General features: G+C 38.4%; 1 long non-coding RNA gene across 1 annotated transcript in view; it reads left to right on the top strand.

The window, feature by feature from the left end:
- The window catches only part of LOC146649382 (uncharacterized), a 121105-nt gene that overhangs the window by 81430 nt on the left and 33801 nt on the right, over window positions 1-5874 (top strand). The window lies entirely within an intron of this gene.

A 5874-nucleotide genomic window follows, 5' to 3' on the forward strand; every position in this document is an offset into this window, starting at 1 on the left:
GGAAGGGATATTGATTCATCTAATTTAGAAAGTGTTCTGTATATTTTAGATAATAATTTGGGGGATTTAAGAGTAAGGAAATGTGCCGCACTTGGTGGTGTTTGTAATTCAACTTGACTGAGGTTAAATTTCTTTTTTACTATGGATTTAATTTGTTGATATTCTAAAAATCTTTTCTTGTTGATCCCATATTGTGCAACTAGTCTGTCAAATGGAATAAATTCTGTTCCCTCTAATATATGTTCTGTCATGGTCCTGCGGCCATGACTCAGTGACTTTGTGTTTGTGTTCCTTATTGTTATTATTCTCTTTATTATTCTTGGGCTGTTTTGGGATGGTTTGTGTTTTGGGATTTTAGATACTGGGTTTTGGGTTTGTGCTCCCTCTATTGGTCCCTGGTGTTAGTGTTCCCCTGTCTCGTCAGGTTAATCAGGTCCAGCTGTGTCTCCCACCTGAGTGTGATTTCCCAGTGTCTCTCTGTGTACTTATAGTGTGTGTTTGCCTCTGTTCCTCGTCGCGTCGTCTGTATTCATACCTTGTGAAATCCCCTGCGTGCTCTCCCTGCTGTTCTCCCTTCATGTTCAGGTTTGCCACTCCTTTGTGTAGTTTCTCCCAGTTTAGTTCGTCCTTAGTTCTGTTTGCCATCTCCACTTTATGTCTGGTATTGTTAATAAATCACCCTTCACATCTGAATAAGTGCTGCATTTGAGTCCTCCTTCCACTCTTCACACGGCCGCTGCCCCAAACCGTGACATGTTCTAAGTATTTAATTCCTTTACAACTCCATTCTGGGAAATTAATCATATTATTGTTTTGTAATATGTCAGGGTTATTCCAGATAGGTGTACGTTTACATGGGATTAATGAAGACTCCGTTATTTTTAGAAACTCCCACCATGCTGTCAGAGAGAAGCTGATGTTGATACTTTTAAAGCATTCATGTCTTTTGATGTTTGAGCTAATAAATGGTAGGTCTGAAATCTCTAGATCCATCAATCATGATTACTAACATGAAGTTAATAGGTCTTGTCCTTGTCAAATTAAGGGACCTTGTAGACTCCTCAGCAGCACTTATGAAAAGACAATCATCATTAACTATCTTTCCACCCTAGCAAAAGAACAGTTCAAAGAAATCACTAAAAGCCTAAAAATTATAATGACATTGTTGCCCATTATGAGCATATGTAAACTTCTGACCACCTGTATGATGACAGCCGGGCAAAAGGTGAACACTCTTAGCACTCTAAACAAATATCAAAAGAGCTCAAAAAAGATTCAAAAACAAAAAAGATCCAAACGAGTAGTGCAAGTTGAGAATAAAATTCAAATTTAGAAGTGTGATTTTTTGTTAACCTGCATTAACTCTGCACCCTGGCACTGATTTTTTTTTCTCTTGAGCCATGTTCCCCCTTTCCATCATGCCATGAGGCTTAAACCAAATTAAGCACATGCATTAAAACAGCACTTGTTAGATAGACAGAAAAATGCAGAATGCTACTAAAACAGCAGGCCCAGCATGCACTTGGTAATTACTTGTTTTTGTGTGCCCTTTCCCTCTCGCAGTACATGCTGGGTCTTTGGTGCTCAGCGTTTTTCTCTCTTAGCCTCTGGTGCCACAACTGGGAATCACAGAATTTATACACTTCTCAGGTGGCCCCACACAAGAAAGGAGTGCAAGGTAGAGATGCATCAGCAATGGCAGTTATAGCTGCAGACTTCAGGATTAGAAATGAAATGTAAGTACTATAAAAAGACATAAATGCATATTGGAAACCCATGAATTGGCATACACCTATACAACACTACTCATCCAGATAATTGGACATAAGCTCAAGAATGTAATTGCAAGGATTGCTCTCCTTGAAAAAGAGTTCTGTTAGCCAACATCAAGAAAGCTGAAGGTTTAGACTAAGATATCCCAACAAATAATAATGATCATATAAGAAATACTTTAGTTCTTTTGTTATGTTCATCCTTCAAATCTCAATCACTGACATCTGAGTTGTGTAAAATGTCAAACAGAGCTGGGGGTGTGTGCGTGTCAGGCAACGTGAAACATAAATCACTTGATGAGGTAAAGATTTTTGCTTCCAGGAGAGGATTTCCGATGAGTCCCCCAGAGATACAGTAAGAGACAAAGGCGACTGGGAAACCTGTGATGTAAACAGCATCATGAAAGTCGCACCTGGCCAACTATGTGTGTGGGTGAACATTCTTTATACACCCTCTCTATGTGGCCAGCCTTCTTCTAAATGAAAAGGTCTTTGAATTGCTCAAATTATTCTCTGCTCTGTGTAATGTGTGTAATTGCTAGATGACATTAGCACACAGAGGGAAAAAATGGATTGTGTAAACCATTGTTGTGTGTGAGCACAATTTCCTGTTTTGGGCGCATAGACAAAGATGTGTGCTTTTTGCACTCCCTTTTATCACAATACATAATTGGTGACTCACAAGGTAAATTTGTCCTGTTCATCAAGTTCAAGTTGAAAAGGAGACTTAACAAGGAATCACTGCTTATTTGCGTTTTTACTTTCTTGCTAGTGTTTTTACTCTTCTTTTGAAATGCACCAAAGGGATTTTTTTTTCTTTTTAACAAACTGCCTTTTGCCCATAAAAAGTGTAGCCATGTGTTTAATCTTTTCTTTGTATTTACTATGTCCTTTAAGTGATTTATCCAGCCCCACTGGTATTATATACTTAGATTTTTCAGTAATATTAGTGAAGGGCTAGAAGTATTTGACATTCTCTCAAGTTTTTGACAAGACAGTGTTCTACTATGTGCCACTTCGTTTCGCTTATTCATAAAGGAGTACAACAGTTTTACAGCAAAGGGTAAAGCAATTCATGGCTTTCTAAGTGACTTTGAATTTTACAAATGTTTTTATAAGTACCATCTGCTTTATCAGTATATCTGTGATTAGAAATCTGACATATGACTGAGCATATGACTTATCGACCCTCATTCTGGGTCCAAACTCCTTCTTTAAGGCTGTCTGTTTTTTATATGTATAAACAAGCCAGTAAAAATATTCAATGGTGACTGTCAATCTTTCTGACTATTTGTTAGCATCATTCATGTGCATTGCATTTATAAGCTCAATTTTTAAAACCATATTATGTAACTACAGCCCATGGGCTCACAATATGCCAGACACCAAACATTAAAATGATTCAGAAAAGAATCACTCTGAGGTTAACTAAGAATTGAATGGGTAGCTAAGGCACCAAATTTTTTCATAGGGAGTAATCCAAACCACGCAGTAACATAATGACTAACTTTGTGTTGTGGATGAATCATCGAACGTGCTCTCTTGACTGAAGTTTGGCTGTTTTCAGCCTCTTTTTCCCTGCCCTGATAGGATTGCGTTTGTCTTTCGCCATTCGGGAGCCTCAAATAAACTTTTATTGAGGATAAAAAAAAGTTAGCATTCATCTTCTATTTTCATTCTGTTAATAATATTATTCTGTTATAATATTATCCAAACCATAACTGTGTAGCTAACTACTAGGTAGCACACCATTGTGTACCAGCTACCCAACATTAGTAACCCTGCAAACATTTCTGCTGTTTAATTTTCTGACCACACTGATGTTGAAAGTGATAGCGGAGCTGCACATTTTACTTTTTTAGAAATTCCTCAGTCAAAACATGGTATTTCGTCTTTAGATGACACGTAGCGGGCTAACTTCCTGCTGACTTCAACTTTTGCTAGACTTTGTAAATCCTCTTTCTCATGCATGTCTGAATGTTAACGTTTATTGCAAAGCAGCCACGTTAATCATTTTACTGAACATGAAGGAATTTTGACTATTTTTAACTCTCAATGATCTAAGAGTTGTTTGAGTTTGGGAACTGAAGAAAGGTTCGGACCTGGGGCAAAGCATAGGGAACTTTTTTTTATTAGCCATCCAAACACATGTACCCCTATAAACCCTGTAAAAGTCAGTTTTAACTTGTATTTCTGTAGGTCGGCTTGTGTTACACGCTCTTTTATGGCTGCCACCATGTTGTTTTTTTGGAGCCAGGAGTTACAATATTTGGACAAGACTGCTAAGTTAACAGCTGAGGCTAGCTAGCTTTTTTAGCCTAAAGTCTTAAAATGCCACAGTTTCACTCACCGAAACTGAATCTCACATGTCCCTAATAAATCACACAGCAAGGCATATTATGTTATCTGTCAAATGACTCCATGAAAAACTATCTAAAAAGGCAAAAACACCATTAAAAAATCTAGTTCTGGCAGCCAGCTATCAGATAGAGCTTTGTGCATCACTACACCTGTACACCTCAAAGCAGCCACACTCCCAGCATGATTATGCACTACTTCTACAACAATTTTAAACTTCCTTTGTACACCTTAATTCTTAATATGTAGTGTACGAGATTCACTTTGCTCTGAAGTGAAAAAGCAGTTTCAGTTGGAATTAATCTTCTTTAACTGATGCCAACACAGCAAGAAAGCAAGCAGTTTAACTTCACTCTCTTGGAGGGGGTTAGTGCATCAGTATGCTTCACACAAAGTACTTATCAAACTGCATAACGTTGCCTGAAACCTCCAGTGCAAAATGTTTTTAACTGGCTTGTAGATTTACTTTCTCAAAAGAATAGTGGTGTAAATTACTCAAGCTGCTAAATCTTTTTACACTTTACCACTGTAACACCGTTTACCCATGTGTGAGTGCACATCCAAAGCTGGAGAAAACGAGACGGGAGGAAACTCAGAGCATGTGCACGTAGGCAGTGCTGTTTAACTGCTTTGTGTGTGTGTGTGCGTCCATGTGCATATGCGTGCATGTGTGTGATTTTATATAACACTTAGTTGCCTATTCAGCAGCAAGAATTATTGGTTCTCAGCCAGACTGCCTTCTTCACACTCTCAGTTCCTTGCAGATCTTATCTTTCTCTTCACGTTGCAGTAAGACAAATAATTTTCACTTTCACTCGCATCTATGTGCCCTAAGCTTGTCATGTGCCGTTTTCCATATGCTTTTGGCTTACAAACAAGTGAAGGTGCAATCCCACTTCTTCCACACATTGTCTTTATGTTTTATCCAAAATTGCACATACGCATAGATAACTGGGCTTCCGTTGACTACCAAATCATGTTATCATCATTGTTCCAGTTTTCCTGAGTGTACACTAGGTTTTGGGTTACGTAATCTTTATTTATTTATTTTAGTTCGTTCGGATGCACAGCTTCTAGTGATTCAGAGGACGGACATTAAAGTGATTGTCTTTTATGCTGATCATGTAAATCAGCATCAAAATGCTTTATTAATCACAGAGGCTTAGGCAAGTATTAAACGCTATATTAAAATGGTTGAATTTCATATGCAGTTTCCTGGCCAGAAAAAGTGAGAGAAAACTGTAAGAAAATTACAAAAAAAAAAAATTAAATGATTGAATGATAATTCTGTTGCTATCGCCCTAATGTCCTAAAATATCTCACAATCAAACCAATTTCAACAGTTCTTAGAGTGTTAATTTCAAACAAATAGTTTTAGTTTCCTCTTGAGAATTTTGGGTAGTCAACCTTAGGCATCAGTAGCCACGCACAGCTGTATTCCTGTGCTACATTTACGTTCCCATCTTTTCAAACGCAACCTCACTGACATCACCGAATAGCACCTCTCCTCTCCACAGATGTGCTCTGGGCTGTCCTTGGAGATTTCCCCATGAAAACAAAGCTCTCCTCCCCTACGACTCTCTCTCTGTTTCCAGCCCCACTCTCTGCCTCCATCCATCTCAGCTGCTCTCTCCCCCCCACCTCACAATTTCACACCAATGAGCATGCCGCATGTAGCTCCCACTCACTGGCATCAGAAACACTAGATATCTTCAGTGCTGAGCAGTACAGTTTCAAACAAATA

The sequence above is a fragment of the Rhamphochromis longiceps genome, linkage group LG17, assembly GCF_057381845.1.
Source record: "Rhamphochromis longiceps isolate RC_006_pf linkage group LG17, R_longiceps_female_GT1.1, whole genome shotgun sequence".
NCBI classification, from domain to species: Eukaryota; Metazoa; Chordata; class Actinopteri; order Cichliformes; family Cichlidae; genus Rhamphochromis; species Rhamphochromis longiceps.